Source organism: Pelodiscus sinensis, chromosome 19 (genome assembly GCF_052426305.1).
Source record: "Pelodiscus sinensis isolate ZL-2025 chromosome 19, ASM5242630v1, whole genome shotgun sequence".
Taxonomy (NCBI): Eukaryota; Metazoa; Chordata; order Testudines; family Trionychidae; genus Pelodiscus; species Pelodiscus sinensis.
The window spans coordinates 28,013,872-28,029,825 of NC_143070.1; the positions used below are offsets into that span (position 1 = coordinate 28,013,872).

Sequence of the window (15,954 nt, forward strand, 5' to 3'; positions counted from 1 at the left end):
CAGGGGATGCAGGAGGACTCCCAAACGGCTTCAGGCAGCGGGGAGGGAACATCAGGTGAGTGCTGGGAGGTTGCAACACCCAGGACATGTCGACACTTGCAGTCTCCTTCAAGAGAGGGATGCAAATGGAGACATTCAAAATTGTAAATGAAACCGGGATTTAAATATCTGGCGCTATATTTGCATAATCGTGTCCGGGTGCTGTTTCAAAATACTTTATTATGAAATAAAAAACACCGTTTAGATGCAGTTATTTGGGGAGAAAACCCTTCTTCCGAAATAACCCTTAAACTCTGCCCTCTAGTCTGGACCTAACAGCGTGTCAGCGTTTGCTAGTCGGGGCTCTGGACAGCACCTGCACAGAGGGAGATGGCAACTGCGGGACGCCCTGGCCAACTGTCCCAATGTCTCACAGCAGAAAAGAAAACAAAAGAGGCCAATGCAAACAGCCCCCTGGCAGTGAGGGAGTCAGCACATCGGTGGGTGGGGCAGGGAGCTGGGGGCAGAGCTGGGCTCTAACTCGCTGGGTGACCTTGGCCCATTCAGTGAATCTCTCCCTGCCTCCATGGCCCTGTCTGTACAGCAGGGACAGCAACACTCACAGGCCCCGTAGAAGGGGGGCTGGTTTAATGCTTCACCCCAGGGCCCAGCAATGAGCCCCCAAGCTTGCCCTGTTCTGGAGCCAGGTTTGCTGTGTGAATTCTGTGGGGCGGGTGAGGTCAGGTCTGGGCACTGGGATTAGTTACCACTTTCCCTGATCCTGGGACACTGCTGACTTCACAGCTGTGGTGGTCAAGTGGTTAAGGCGTTGCACTAGAAATCCAATAGGGTTTCCCTGCGCAGGTTCAAATCATGCTCACAGGGATGCCTGTGTTTTGGCCACACCCCTACCCAGGGCAACAAGCTGCACAACCCCTGAGCCACTCTCCCTGCCCCCAGTCAATCCCTTTCTGCGCCTTCCGAGAGAGACACTGGGTCTGGTGCCTCGTTATAGGTCCCTGGGCTCTAGGGAAACTCTCAGCTCCTGCAGCCTCTGCCCCTTGCTCAGCACCCCATGGCTCAGCCCTACCCTTGGGTGCTGCCCTGCTCTAGTGTGTGATAGGAGTTGAGTGAGAGGATGGAGCGTCTGGGCCTGCCCCCAAAGGTCCATCCATGAAGGGCAGAAATGCTGGGGATATGATGTGGGTCACTCCTCCCGAGGCACACAGCCCCCCCCCCCCCTGTGTTGGGAGCAAAGGGTCTAGAGAAGTATTGGGGGGAGTTCCTGGTCTTCCTGCTTCAGGATGACAATCTGCTCATGCAGGCAGTGCTGCCAGGTGCTAAGTTCCCAACACTGGGCTGAAAAGTACAACCACTGTCGGGTGTAACGCAGTGGTAGTGTTTGAGTGCCGATTGTAGACGTCCTTGGTTCAATCTCAAGTGCCCCCTTAATAAGTTGATTATCCTAAGTGAAACATTTGCACCTCCAGGTGTGTCAGTCATGGATTTCTATTGTACAGGGATTCTTAAAATGTCAGCAAACCCCTCGTGTGTTCTTGTGCCAATGCATGTAAACCAGGCAGACGGGTCCCTCAACTGAAACCAGCTCAAACCTGCTGGGTGTCTGGTTTCTATTCCCATCAGTTGAGCAAGGCTGAGATCTGAACGCCCATTGGCTGTTCTGTACAGAAGAACAAGAACCACGTCCAGCTGGAGAGGAATTGCTGTGATCAATCTTCTGGAACTTGATTCAACGAGTCAAACTAAGACTCACTAAATCAAACCCAGAGGGCACCCCACCAGCATCCTGCACTTCTGCTCTTTGCTCCCTTTGGCTTCCTGCTGTGGGGACAAGGCAAAGTTCAACTGAAGGAAGCCGACTCCAGGTACAGATGGAGGGATGGTAGGAAAAGCAGACACATTGGTCAGGCACCGCTGGTTTCATGCACACTCAGCCTCACCTACAGCTGGGAGGCAGTTTGCAGTGAGCTGAAAAGAAACTGGCCGACAGAACCAAGGTTCAGGATATTTCTGGGTCCAGATGTGCAAACAGCTGGCAGTCAAGCTAGTTGCCCTTGTTAGGGGTATGACCAAAACACAGGCCTCAGTGTGAGCAAGATTCAACCCTGCACAGGGAAAAACTTTTGGATTTTTAAGCCAACTCCTTAACCACTTGGCCATCATTACTGTAAGAGACCGTTCTCCTGTACTTATATGTGAACAAAAAATTTGTGACTTGCTCGTTGGCCAATTCGGATTGCTACAGGACAAAGGAATTCTTTCTTAATTCTGTGCCCTCAGGAAGGGACCGACCCAAGGAGGCCAGGCCCCCACCTGGGGTCTCCAACCCAAACTGTGAGACCCAAGGGCTTACAATCCAGATGATCCGTGTTTGCTGCACTTATCCCTTCCCCCAGCAACACTAAATCTCAAGGCCAACTCCACAGTCCCAGCGGCTGGGGGAGACGTGCATGTCAGAGCCTCTGCCCACTGAGCTGTAGCCTTCTGTGCCCAGGGAGCCAGACACTGCCAGGGCTGGAGGGAAATGGGGATTGGCTGCACTTTGGGAGTCAAAGGTGTTGTCTGGGACCATAGAATAGAACAGTTTTAGATCCTGCCCTGCAGAGGGCACCATGGCTTAGCTGGCTAAAGCACCTGTCTTGTAAGCAGGAGATCCTGGGTTCAACTCCCAGTGGTGCCTTGCTGTGGCCTTTGTTCACCTTTTCCTATGTCCTTCTGGGACATAGAAGAGGCCTCCCCTGGCCACCCATGGAACTGCTGGTTCAGGAAAGGCTGATTGGGGAGGCTCATTAGGGAGAAGGAAACCAGAAACCTGGAGCAGGTGCAGAGATGACTAGTACTGGCCAGGCAGGGCTCTGACTCCCACTGTAAGTCCCTGGGTGCCACACATGGGCCAGTGAGTACTGCTCCATGGTCGCCCCAGTGCTCTGGGTGCGAGAGACGTGCCTGTAACTCCCTGCTGGGAGCGTGGGCCCTGCCCTGCCTGGTGAGGGAGGGGACAAACACAGGGCTGGTTGACAGGGGCTCTGACACTCCAGCATCGGGGTCGTCCAGCCCGTCAGACGGATTTAAACCAGGCCGGTCGGAGCCTCCTGCGCTCGCCAAGGGGGATTCTGCACTTGCTGCCTTGGGAGCCAGGGTCACATTGCAGAGCTCCTCCAGGGATGTCCCATGGCACCACCAGCCCAGCCCCAGCCGCTCTCCCTGCCCTCAGCAACGTGGCTGCGTCTTATCCTTCCCCTTCAGTGACAACTGCCCATTCCCCACCAGCCCCAGACCCTGTGGGACCCGCTCCCTTCCCCAGGAGCAGTGAGTGCCAGCACGGCTCCCTGATGAGGCTGCGGCTGTGGGAACAAGCCCCTGGCTTTGGGAGGGAGATGAGATGTCAAGGTGTTGAGTTTCACCCTTTGGGGCAGCTGGAGGTGCCTCCTGAGAGGTGGTTTTCAGAGGGGTGTGATCAGCCCCTCCCCTCCCCCGTGTTTCTGGCTCCTTCCAACGGCTTGAATCTGGCACCTAAAAATTGAGGAATGTGCATTTGGAAGAGGGAATTTCTGTCTCTGTTATCTTTAGTGTGCCCCAGTAGCTTAATGGACAAAGCAATGGCTTCTTAAACCAGGGATTGTGGATTCAAGTCCCACCTGGGTTGACAGTTGTGATGTTTCCTGGTAGGTGGAGAGTCTCTTTGGCTTCCTCTTTGCCATGTTACCTGTGAGATGTTTCAACACTGGGCCAGTGTCCCCTGGAACTGCCATTTCCCCCAGACAGGACCCCTCAGGAGCAGACAGTGACACTGGTGTTAGGCGCAGACAGGAGGAGAGTGTTTCCTAAAAGCTGAGGTGGGCACAGTGAGGTCACTTGCAGAGATGCAGGCGCTGGCTTCTCTGTATGCACCTTGGCACCTGTTACCCATCGGTACCCGCCACCTCCCACCCCCTGCCAGCACCCAGACAGAAGGCCAGTGCACACAGAGCCAGTGACCGTAGCGAGGGAGGCGGTTGCAGCACAATTCCAGGCCTGGGGCCCATTGAACAACTGTTTGAAATATTTTTAAAACAAAAAATATGAAAAACTTTAGGCTCCATCTGCACTGCAGGCTTCTTGACCAAGAACTGTTTTGGGCAAGAGTTCTTGTGCAAGAGCACATCCACAGTGCTGTGTGCTTTGGTACAGGAGGGCAGGGTAGCTCAGTTGTTTGAATGTTAGTGTGCTAAACCCAGGGTTATGAGCTCAATCCTTGAGGTAACCATTTAGGGATCTGGGGCAAATCTGTCAGGGATGGCTCTTGGAGCTTCCATGAGCACAAAGACAGAATTAGCTGACCTCTCAAGGCTCCTTCCAGCTCTATGAGGTGGTTTATCTCCTTATAAAGAGCATGCATAGACACTCTCTTGTGCAAGAAAGCTCTAATGGCTATTTTAGCCATAGGGGTTTCTGGCGCAAGAAATCCCTCTTGCCTGTGCACACTGCCTTCTTGTGCAAGAGGGCTTATCCGTTATGGGGAGAGGAATAATTCTTGCACAAGAAGCCCTCTTTTCCAATGGTTTACTGCACATTTTCTTGTGCAAGAATGCACATGCAGGGTAAACACTCCGCTAGTTTTTGTACAAGAACGTCCAGTCTTGTGCAAAAAGCCCACAGCAGAGACCATAGGTGTGCAGTGTGAAAAACCTCACAACAGCAAGCCCACTCCAGGAGGTCCCATGGAGATTTGAAAATAGCTTGCAGGATTCAAAGTCCTGAGTGCTGCCCCTTACACCATGGGACCAATATGGCTCAGTGGGCGTGGGGACCTGGGATATTCAGTTTTCCAGCTGGCCTCTGCACTCCTGGCTTCCCTCCTGCTGCTTCCTCCCTCTGGCTACGACTACACAGCACATTGATTTTGGAATAAGCTGGTCTCGAATAGTGATTCCAAAATAGCTTATTTCGAACTAGCACGTCTACACTGCAGGGAAACCTCAGAATAGTCTGTGGCAGGCTCCTCAGTGTACACGAGCTACCTCGATTTAGAGCCCTGGGAAGAATAACTCAGACTGGCCCCGGGGAGAGGCTAGTTCAAACTAGCAGCAGTGGCCCATCTACACAGGCCTTATTTTGAAATAGCTAATTTGGAACAGGTGTTATTCTTCGTAGAATGAGGTTTGCAGAAGTCGGAATAAGCCGCCTGTTACTTCAGAATTATTTCAAACTAACGGAATTGCTGTGTAGACTCTTTATTCTCTCTTTGGTTCTACTAAAGCTGGACCCCAGGACTAGACTTTTTCTTTCTAAAACCCTGATGAAAAGTGAGAGCCAATTGCTCGCAGGCTGAGAATGCAAGTTAAGGAAAGGCACCGCCCAGCATGGGGCTTGAACCCATGACTCTGAGATTAAGAGTCTCATGCTCTACCAACTGAGCTAGCCAGGCTGTGTAGGAAAAGTTTCCTAATATCCCATCTCAGGGTAACAGGAGCCAAGTGTTCTCCACTGCCTAACTCAAGGCTCTTTCTTGCCCCTAATTGGGGCTCTGGTCTGTGGAGAGGTTTGAACTCGAACCCCACTCCCGACACACCCACTTCTTTCCCCACAAGGAACGGCCCCATTTCCATCTCTCCAGGGACAGGAGAAGGGCTCTGGCCTGTTCTCTGCAAAATGCTCAGCATGTTTCATTTTCTGCAGGAATGAGTGGGATCCATGCGCCCTGTTCCCCACTGAGAGGTATGTGTCCTCTTCCCCCCTTTCCACAGACACAGCAGGCCAGGGGGCTATGAGCCTCCAGAGGCCCCTTCCTACTTGGCCTCCCACAAAGCTGGGGTGAAAAGCTGCTAGACCCCAGAGGTAGCAGGATTCACTCCCATCTTCTCCTGCCCGTGCCCTGGTACTGAGGGGCCGGCCTCTTTCCTGCTGCCCCAACTCTTATTCCCACAATGCACTTTGTGCAGGGGCCATTGGTCTTTCTGCCAAGGTGCGTGGCTGGGAGCCAGGACTCAGGACCCTTCCCCCACTCCCCCCTCTGACTTGCTCACACTGTCTGGCTGCCTCCAGCACGGGCTGAGCTCAGGGGTCAGGTGGGTGACCTGCCCTGCAGCTGTGATGGCATCAGGCCCTTCCCGCCGGCCTGCTCCGTCTGGAGATGGAGCTCCAGTGGCCTCAGACACCCAGCAAGAGGAACAAAACTCTCTCCATTGAACCTCAGGGCATGGAAGCTGAAGCACCTGAGCCTTGTAACAACCAGCTAAGTCTCAGTAGGTCCCACTCTGAGATTTGAACTCAGATTGCAGGACTCAGAGTCCTGAGTACTGCTCCTTACACCATAGGACCTGTGATGTGAAAGTGCAGTGGGCACCTCTGACTCTCAGCTCTCAGGCTGGCCTCTGCTCTCCTGGCTCCCTACAGCTGCTTCATCTCCCAGGACTCCCTGTAAGAAATGTGTCACTTTCACCGCTGGGAGCAGCTCAGCCATGCAAAGGGGCTGCTTGGGGCAGGACATTAGCCCTGGATGGCTGGGGTGGGTGTGGCAGTGACATCACAAGGGCCTTTTGCAGCCCCTCAGCTTATTGGCTAAAGGAGGTTGGGAGGTGGTGACCTCACAGAGAGTCCATGACAGTGGCCAGGTGGACTCCAGCCCTCCTGGGGCAGGCTATGGCAGAGGTTGCAGGATTCACTCCCGTCTTCTCCTGCCTGCACCCTGGTGCTGAGGGGCCGGCCCCTTTCCTGCTGCCCCAACTCTTATTCCCACAATGCATTTTGTGCAGGGGCCATTGGTCCTTCTGCCAAGGTGTGTGGTTGGGAGCCAGGACTCAGGACCCTTCCTAAAATATAGAAATCCCCCGCCTTCCCTGGGGGCCAGGTGAGTGACTTGCCTTGCATATGTGACAGCATCAGATCCCTCCCACCCGTCTGCTCAGTGTGCAGACCAAGCCCAAGGGTAGCACCTGGGTTGTGTGTTACACAAAAGCCTCTTGTTCCCTGCTCAGTTCCCAACATTGGCTGCTGATGCTAATTTCCATGGGGGTGTAGCTCAGTGGTAGAGTCTTTGACTGCAGATCAACTGGTCCTTGTCTCAACTCCAAGTGCCCCCTTGGAAAAAATTCCTTCTAGTGTAAACATTTTCCTTTCCAGTTCCATCACACTCTGGCTTCACATTGCTTGAGGTTCTTGACATTAATAAGATCCCTTAATGCAGAGCTACTCAACTTTGGGATCCCTGGCAGCCATAATCAAAGGCATTTAACCAGGATGGACAGGGCAGGTGTCCCTAGCTGGTGTATTCCAGAAGCTGGGAATGGGTGACGGGAGGGATCATTTAATAACTGTCTGTCCTGAGGATTCCCTCCGGACAATGAGATTGGCTGCTGTTGTGAGACAGGATCCTGAGCTAGCTGGACAACTGGCATGGCCCAGTCTGGCTGCTTTGATGTTCTGTTTGGTTTCTGTTCTTGTCCCCTCTGGGCAAGGGAGAAGTGACCCCTCATCCTGCGAAAGGCTAGTGCTGGTGAGCAAAGAAGCATGTGTCCTGTGTCCTATATTGTATTATTGTAGTAATAAACCTTTAGATGGTAGATGCTTAAGGATTGGCTCAGCGTGATTTGTGGGTAAGATCCAGAGGGTAAATTGACCAGGATTCTGGCTTAAAGGTGAGTTCAAGGGGAAACCTCACAAAGGAGATTCCAGGCAGCCAGGCCATGGGGGTCTCTGAGGTTGCTCTGTGAGGTCACTGCTTCCCAGCCAATGAGCTGAGGTGCTGTAAAAGTTCCTTGTGATGTCACTGCTACCTTGCAGGCTCATGTCCTGCCCCTGGCCAGCCCCTTGGCATGTGTGAGCTGCTCTCCCTGCCCCCCTCACTCAGGGCTGGTTCTGGGGCTCAAGCAGGGAACATCAGAGGCTGCTCAGGGGGCCACATTGCTAGGCCAGGGACCCTCCTGTGGGGCTGTGAGTGTTGCTGTCCCTGCTGTACAGACACGACCATAGAGTCTCAGGAGGCTGCAGTGGTGGGAGACACTTCCCTGGTTTCGGGAGGGAGACGAGATTTCAAGGCCCATGATTTGGAGCCAGCTACAGATACCCACGAGGAGCAATGGTAGTTCGAACTAGGAACGGGGTTCGAACGAGCGGGGATTTAAAAATGGCAGTGCCCCGCTTATGCAAATGAAATTCAAATCCCGGGCTTCATTTGCAATTGCGGTATGCCTACATTACCCCACTAGTTTGAACTAGGGGGTAGTGTAGACATACCCTGGCTTCTTCAAAGGGGCTTCATTAGGAGCTAAAAGTTGAAGAAGAGCCATTTAGAAGGGTGAATTTCTTTCCCTGGCAGAGTTTTCTCTGTGCCCCAGTGGCCTAATGGACAAGGCACTGGCCTCCTAAGCCAGGGATTGTGGGTTCAAGTCCCACCTGGGGTGACAGTTTCTCTCACTGACGAAGAATTTACCCTCCTTTGGTCTCTGAAACAGTGAGCAAGGATGCTGCACAGTTGCTGTCTTCGTCACTGTTCCAGGAATAGAGTGAGTTTTGCCCTGGGCACCAATATTGAGGGTGTGTGCACCTGTTTGTGTGTGAGCCCCCCTGGCACCCATTGGCTCCTGCTGAGGAGGGGAAGGTTCCCTGGCCCCATAGCTCCTCCTGGGGAGGGCTGGAGGGACCCCTGGTCTGGTATTTCCTACTGGGGAGGGTTGGAGGGACCCCAAGCCCTATAGCGGGTCAGAGTCCCGCCTGGCAGGATACAGTTTCAGTTTTTCCCTGGTGGATGCTCCAGACATGAGGGATGCCAGTGCACTGGCCCAGGCCGGGCCGGCAGTGATGGTTTTTACGCATGCAGGGAAATTCCCCGGCTTCTCCCCCTCACAGAGCTGCTGCCTCTCCGGGAGGCGGATGAACTGCAGGTGCGGGACAGCTCCCTGCCAGCAGGGACAGCAGCCAAGGCACCAAATATGGCTGGGTCTGCAGCCAGTGTTGGGAACTGGCAGGGAACAGGAGGCTTTTGAGTCACACACGTCTCAGGTAGGACTGTGACTGGTCCAAGCAAGGAATGTGTCTTGGGGCTAGTTTAGTGACACCCCAAGGCCGTGTCTACACAATGGCTGTGTCTAGATTTCATCCCTTTTCTGTAAAAGGTGGGGGAATTAGCTCAAGTGGTAGAGCGCTTGCTTTGCATGAGACGGGCAGTGGGATCGACACCCACATTCTCCAGTGATAGACATTTGCTTTTTCCTTGTTTTACAGGCAGAGACAACAAGGGGGCTAAGTGCTTCTAGGGGCCTCTTTGCAAAAGGCAGGGGGCTGGTTTCTGCAGTGCACTGGGTGTCACGTTTGCCGGGCATAGAAAAGTTCCCTGGCTAAAAGCCAGACAGGCAACCTCCCAGCACACACCTGATGTTCCCTCCCCGCTGCCTGAAGACGTTTGGGAGTCCTCCTGCGTCTCCTGGAGTGGCAGCCCATCAGCGTTGTCATCCTGAAGCTGCAGCTGCTGCTGCTGCTGCCCAGGTATTTCCATCCCAGACTCCACAACTATCCCTGGAGACAGGGGCTCCCCACACCCCGGGATTCGGTCCAGTTCCTCACAGTATGCACAGTGCTGCGGTGCTTCCCCAGAGCGGGACCTCACAGGCCCTCACGTACCCCTCCCGCAATTCGTTGACCTTGGGTCTGACTTGGTTTAGGATGCAGGAGGGGGGAGACGACCTTTCTCTGCAAGGCCATCAGCCATTGGGCCATAGGTTAGATAATTTCATGGAGGTTAGGTCCATAAAAGCTATTAGCCAGGGGATAAAATGGTGTCCTTGGCCTCTGTTTGTCAGAGGCTGGAGAGAGATGGCAGGAGACAAATCTCTTGATCATTGTCTTCGGTCCACCCCCTCTGGGGCACCTGGTGCTGGCCACTGTCGGCAGACAGGACACTGGGCTAGACGGACCTTTGGTCTGACCCAGTACGGCCGTTCTTATGTTTTTATGTTTATAAACGTCCACATTCCTCCTCCTGGACTGCCGGGCCTGCAGAGACTCCCCCTCGGATCACAGCTCCAAGAGGATCTTTATCTCTGGCCCAGACACTGACAGTGCCCAGTGTTTCTGCCCCTTGTTTGGTCCTGTGATGTGTCCCTGGAGGGGTCTCTGGGGGCTTGTGCCTGTGACATGACTCTCCGGAAGGCAGACGTGCTCCATCTTAGGCAAAGGACCCAGAAACAACACTTTACGGCAAAAAACACAAGGACGGCTCTTGATCCGCATCCCCAAGCCACACAGAGTATCCAGAAGTCACTTCCCCACCTCTCCCTTGGCTGCTCTAGAGCTTAGCCCAAAGTCTGATAAACTCTACTCTCCCACCCAACAACCTCTGGGACTCCTCTCCCGCCCGGCTCCTCACACCACGGAGAGTGCAGGGCAGCCACTCCCCCAGATTCACCACTTCTGGTCTTTGCCTAATGGCCCCTTTCAGGCCCTGGGTCAGCCAAGCAGTTCCATGGGTGGCCAGGGGAGGCCTCTTCTGTGTCCCAGAAGGACCTGGGAAAATGTGAGCAAAGGAAGCAACAAGGCACCACTGGGAGTTGAACCCAGGATCTCCTGTTTAAAAAAAGCAAGCTAAGCCATGGTGCCCCCCTCAAGCTGTTGGGTGAAACTGCTCTGTGGTCCCAGACAACACCTTTGACTCCCAAAGTGCAGCAATTTCCTTCCAGCCCTGGCAGTGTCTGCGGCTGAGCTGCACAAAGGAAGATACAAGATCCCTGCTGGGGTCTTTGCCGGATGAACGTGCCTGAGGAAAGAAGCTGGAAGCGCAACAGACACACAAAAGGGGATGAGGGACAGTTTGAGTCGCACACAAGGCTGGTGGCGCAGCTCAGCCAGGGACCTTATCCACTCACAGAGCTTCACAGCTTCTCCACGCCCCGAACCCCACCAGGCAAACTGCCCCATGGGCCTTGCCCGCACCATGCTCAGGGCCTGGGGATTTTCTGTCCTTTTGCCAGACCAAATAACTACCCCGTGCTCCTCTGGAGTCTCTGCCTTTCATGGGCCTTCTCATCCTCAGACTCCTCTTTGTCTCCAGACAGACCCTGCTCTGCTACAGCCACCTCTTGCTGTCTGTCACTCCTGGGCCTTCTAGAGTAAAATGTGCCCCTTCATTCTGACTTTGAATACCTGGGGTTTTAGGAACCAGATCTGCACCTAACACCAGCATTGGCTAGTGAGGGCTCTGGACAGCTTCTGCAGAGAAAGAAACAGTAACTGCAGAGTATCCTTGCCAACTATTTCAGAGAGTGGAGAAATGCAAACTCTTTGTCAGTGAAAGGAAACTGTCACCCCAGGTGGGACTCGAACCCACACTCCCTGGCTTAGGAGGCCAGTGCCTTGTCCGTTAGGCCACTGGGGCACACAGAAAAGCCTGCCAGGGAAAGAAATTCACCCTTCTAAATGGCCCTTCTTCAACTTTTAGCTCCTAATGAAGCCCCTTTGAAGAAGCCAGATACACAGGAAGGGCTGATCACACCCCTCTGAAAATCAGCTTTCCATGGGTATAGGCAGCTGGCTCCAAGTCATGGGCCTTGACATCTCGTCTCCCTCCCAAAAGCAGGGAAGTGTCTCCCACCGCTGCAGTCTCCTGATGCCCTATGGCCCTGTCTGTACAGCAGGGACAGCAACACTCACAGCCCCACAGGAGGGTCCCTGGCAGCCTCTGATGTTCCGTGTGTGAGCCCCAGAACCAGCCCTGAGTGATGGGGGCAGGGGGGGAGCAGCTCACACATGCCAAGGGGCTGGCCAGGGGCAGGACATGAGCCTGCCAGGCAGCAGTGACATCACAAGGAACTTTTACAGCACCTCAGCTTATTGGCTGGGAGGCAGTGACCTCACAGAGCAACCTTGGCAACAGCCAGGTGGGACAGGCTGCAGGGCTGGGGCATCTCAGAGACCCCCATGGCCTGGCTGCCTGGAATCTCCTTTGTGAAGTTTCCCCTTGAACTCACCTCTAAGGCAGCCTCAGACCAGAGCTCCCAGGACCCCTCTGCATGACTGCTGAAATGGTTTGCCGTGTGAATTCTGTGGGTCAGGTGACGTCAGGCCTTGGCACTGAGATTATTTACCAGTTTCCCTGGCCTACCTTGAAGTAGGAATAAGAGATCCTCCGGAATAGGGCTTTATTCCGGAGAATCGGGCCAGTCTAGACGCTTTTTTCTGGCTTTTCCCCAAGCTGGAAAAAAGCGGCGGACATCTTTATTTAAATCCCGCGGGGGATATTTAAATCCCCCGCGGATTTCCCTATTCTGAAGTTGAAAATTAGCATGCCCATTTCGGAAAAGGGGCCAGTGTAGACGTAGCCAATGGCTGTGTCTACACTGGCCATTTATTCCGGAAAATCAGCCGCTTTTCCGGAATAACTTGCCAGCTGTCTACACTGGCCGCTTGCTTTTCCGGAAAAGCAATGACGATCTAAGGTAAAATCGTCAGTGTTTTTCCGGAAAAACTATGCTGCTCCCATTCGGGCAAAAGTCCTTTTCCGGAAAAACTGTTCTGGAAAAGGGCCAGAGTAGACAGCCCAGTAGTCTTTTCCGCAAAAGAGCCCCAATCGCGAAAATGACGATCGGGGCTTTTTTGCGGAAAAGCGCGTCTACATTGGCCACGGATGCTTTTTCGGAAAAAATGCTTTTCCAGAAAAGCATCCTGCCAATCTAGACACGCTTTTTCCGGAAATACTTATAACGGAAAACTGGTCTGTTTTAAGCATTTCCGGAAAAGGGTGACAGTGTAGACATAGCCCCAGTAATCTGTTTCCTGGCAGCCGCTGAGTTGGGGCCTAGGCCGGAGGATGTTGCGAAGGCCGAGATACCGAGGCAGTGTGATGAAATGCATCCCCTCCCCCCCGTACTCAAGGAGCTGACTGGGGTGACATCTGAGACATGGAGGATTATTTCAGAAAACTCGCGGCAGGTGGGAGAGATTCCCGAAGAGGGGGAAGGGGCAACCTATCAAAAGGGTATATCTGCTGTCTTCAGGAAAGCTGTGGGTACCGTCTCACGTGACTTGCGCACGAACGCGCTCGCTAGCCAAACGCAAGCTAGACGGAGCTACCATCAGGGTGCTGCTAAAGGGTCAGAGATACCGTTCCCAGGGAATAGTTATCGCCGTAGTGCCCAGCCTCGCTGGAAGAGTGTAATGAGCGGGGGTCCGGCAGGGATTCCTTGTGGGCCCTGTTCCCTTCCTCGGCCATTCGGATGGGCGGCGTAGAGAGTACGCTTATCAAGACTGCGGAGGACCCCGAGCTGGGAGGGGGTTGCAGGTGCTGTGGAGGACGGGTTCCTCGCAATTCGGAATGATCTGGACAAAGCAGAGAAATGGTTTGGAGAGACTACGATGAAGTTCAATAAGGCCAAATGCAAAGTACTCCACTTACGAACGATCGATCCGTTGCTTGCGCCCGCGTGCACGGTGGCAGAGAGAGAGAGAGAGAGAGAGAGAGAGAGAATGGGAAACGGCTGTCTAGGAAGGAATACTGTGGACAAGAATCGGCACAGCAGGGGAGAGGCCCAGGGAGAGGCTGGCTGTCACAGCGGACCACGAGGTAAACGGGAGTTGAGAGCGGTAAACAGGTTGCCAGAGCAGCGAACATCGTTCTGGGGCACGTTAGCGGAAGCAGCAGCGTCGTGCGCAAGACAGGAAAAGTAATTCTTCCGCTCTCCACGGTGAGGATTAGGCCTAGCTGGAGCATCGTGCCCTGTGGGCGGGAAGGGAGGCAGACTCATACAAATCAGAGACAGGGAATGCAGAAAAATGCAAGAGAAACTGACTGTGCAGGGTGTAGAAGATTGGAAGGGAGTCTGCCAGAGGGGAGCTGCTAAGAATTTTCAGGGCCATAAAAGGCTGCTAGGCAAAGAAGAGAGAACTTCTGGTTCTTCTGAAGCTCGGGGGGGTGGGGGGGGGGGAGGAGGCCAGGACGAGAAGCAAGGGGCTGGGGCTGCAGCGAGGGCCAGCAGGCCATTAGGGGAAACTTCCTGTAAGGCAAGCAGGGTGGCTGAAGAGGGGCATCAATAGCCTAGGAAATCAATGTGCTTTCCAGGAGATGGCAGAAGAAGCAGAAAAAGGAGCCCCCCCCCAGGGACCAGCCAAGCCAAGCCTTAGCACAGAACAGGGACCGAGCAGAGAAAAATGCAAAAAACTAGCAATGCTCGCCACAGAGAAAAAAAAGAGCAAAAACAAAAGCAGCAACATTTCTTCTCTGTTTGTCTTGGTCATCTATCAGTCTATTTTTTACAGTGAGCGCCAGGGGAAAGCATGAACACAGTCCCCCACTACCACAAATTATGCAGTTGAGTTTCCCACATTTGGGGAAATCACAGGGGTCAGCACACCCGCAGTGCAATGGATGAGCCTCACCCTGGGAAAACCACCTTCATGATCATGGTGTCTCCCCTGCCAGGTAAGTATGAGTTCCACCTGCACAACCACTGCCTGCCCCCCACCGCCCAAAGCCTCTCACATCACAGGGGACGCCGCCTTGCGCACCCACACCGCCGCGCCCCAAACACTCCCCTACTGCCCGCACCCGCCCCCAAGCCACCCCCGACACCCACACCGAGCCCCGCTTGCCCAAGGCGGGTCCCGCTCGCTAGCCCGCTCGCGCTCCCACAAGCCTCCGCTCGTGCCCACATCTGCATACGTACTCACGCCCCTCCGCCTCTCCGCCCGGGACACGCCCCTGCCTGCCTGTCTTCCCTGGGCCCGGAGCTCTCTCTCCTCTCCGGCCTGAGCCCCGCTTTGGAGGCGCTGCTGCACCCCGACTCCCGACCCCACCGGCACTCTCCCCGGCTGCGGCCCGCACACCCAGCAGGAGCTGGCTCGGACAGGAGCCGCCACTCAGGAGGCACTGTGTCCGTGCGGCTTCCGCTCTCGCCCCGATATCCCCGGTCCAACTGGGCCTGTCGCCCTCCGTAGCTGGGCGCATCCGGGCTGTGTCTACACTGGCCACTTATTCCGGAAAATCAGCCACTTTTCCGGAATAACTTGCCAGCTGTCTACACTGGCCCCTTGAATTTCCGGAAAAGCGCTGATGATCTACTGTAAGAAATCAGCCACTTTACCGGAAATACTATGCTGCTCCCGTTCGGGCAAAAGTCCTTTTTCCGGAAAACTGTTCCGGAAAAGGGCCACTGTAGACAGCACAGTAGAAAGCGATCGTGGCTTTTTTGCGGAAAAGCGAGTCTAGATTGGCACGGATGCTTTTCCGCAAAAAGTGCTTTTGGGGAAAAGTGTCCGTGCCAATCTAGATGCTCTGTTCCAAAAATGCTTTTAACAGAAAACTTTTCCATTAAAAGCATTCCGGAAAATCATGCCAGTCTAGATGTAGCCCCTCTTGTTAGCACTACATAGCTCTATTTTTTGTTTTAGCTGGACTAGACTAACACAACTACTACTATTAAAAAGGTAGCACATCATAAGGTACAACATTTTCAAATAAACACAGGCATCTACAGGCCTCATTACAAAAACTAATAGTTGAGTTCTGTTTTTTCACACCATTGAGTAGCTTCACCAGAGTGAAGCTTCAAAAAATTGAGTATAAACTCTTAAATGTTCCTCTCCACGGAAATCTTTAGTAAAAGGCAAAAGATGTATACAATCTGAAGAGAACCCAGAGTATACCACAGTTGCTGCAGAGGAACTGCCAGAAAAACGGCGTCTGTTTCTCAACTCACGGTGGCTACACCGGACCGTCTGCAAATCCCCACCCCTTCTGCAGCCTGTTGCTCTGCCGTGCTGATAGCCCGAGTTTTGCATGGGAGCCAGGGGCTTTAGGAGCAAACTCTGCCCCATGGACGCGGGTGGTGAATCACTGTGCCCAATGCATCGTGGGTATGTAAATGAGCACCCCGAGGTACGCCGAGTGCGCGGAGGAGCCCAGATCTCCGAGCTGCGGCTGCAGCCCCTAGCTTGCTGCCGCGGGCCGGGCTGGGCAGCTGCTGCTGGTCCCACCGCTGTTCCGGGTGC

The 15,954-nt window shown here is 54.0% G+C and overlaps 6 non-coding genes across 6 annotated transcripts; 2 read left to right on the top strand and 4 right to left on the bottom strand.

Moving 5' to 3' along the window:
- The first annotated feature begins 2,606 nt into the window (after window positions 1-2,606).
- TRNAT-UGU (transfer RNA threonine (anticodon UGU)) lies at window positions 2,607-2,680 on the top strand. Its single transcript has one exon. It is a non-coding gene; the product is annotated as a tRNA-Thr (tRNA).
- Window positions 2,681-5,334: 2,654 nt separating this feature from the next.
- On the bottom strand, window positions 5,335-5,407 carry TRNAK-CUU (transfer RNA lysine (anticodon CUU)). Its single transcript has one exon. It is a non-coding gene; the product is annotated as a tRNA-Lys (tRNA).
- A 2,901-nt stretch (window positions 5,408-8,308) lies between these two features.
- Window positions 8,309-8,381, top strand: TRNAR-CCU (transfer RNA arginine (anticodon CCU)). Its single transcript has one exon. It is a non-coding gene; the product is annotated as a tRNA-Arg (tRNA).
- Window positions 8,382-11,274: 2,893 nt separating this feature from the next.
- TRNAR-CCU (transfer RNA arginine (anticodon CCU)) lies at window positions 11,275-11,347 on the bottom strand. The gene has a single exon. It is a non-coding gene; the product is annotated as a tRNA-Arg (tRNA).
- A 2,883-nt stretch (window positions 11,348-14,230) lies between these two features.
- LOC149522657 (U1 spliceosomal RNA) lies at window positions 14,231-14,394 on the bottom strand. The gene has a single exon (XR_016347469.1). It is a non-coding gene; the product is annotated as a U1 spliceosomal RNA (small nuclear RNA).
- A 1,097-nt stretch (window positions 14,395-15,491) lies between these two features.
- Window positions 15,492-15,607, bottom strand: LOC149522658 (U5 spliceosomal RNA). Its single transcript, XR_016347509.1, has one exon. It is a non-coding gene; the product is annotated as a U5 spliceosomal RNA (small nuclear RNA).
- Window positions 15,608-15,954: the final 347 nt, after the last annotated feature.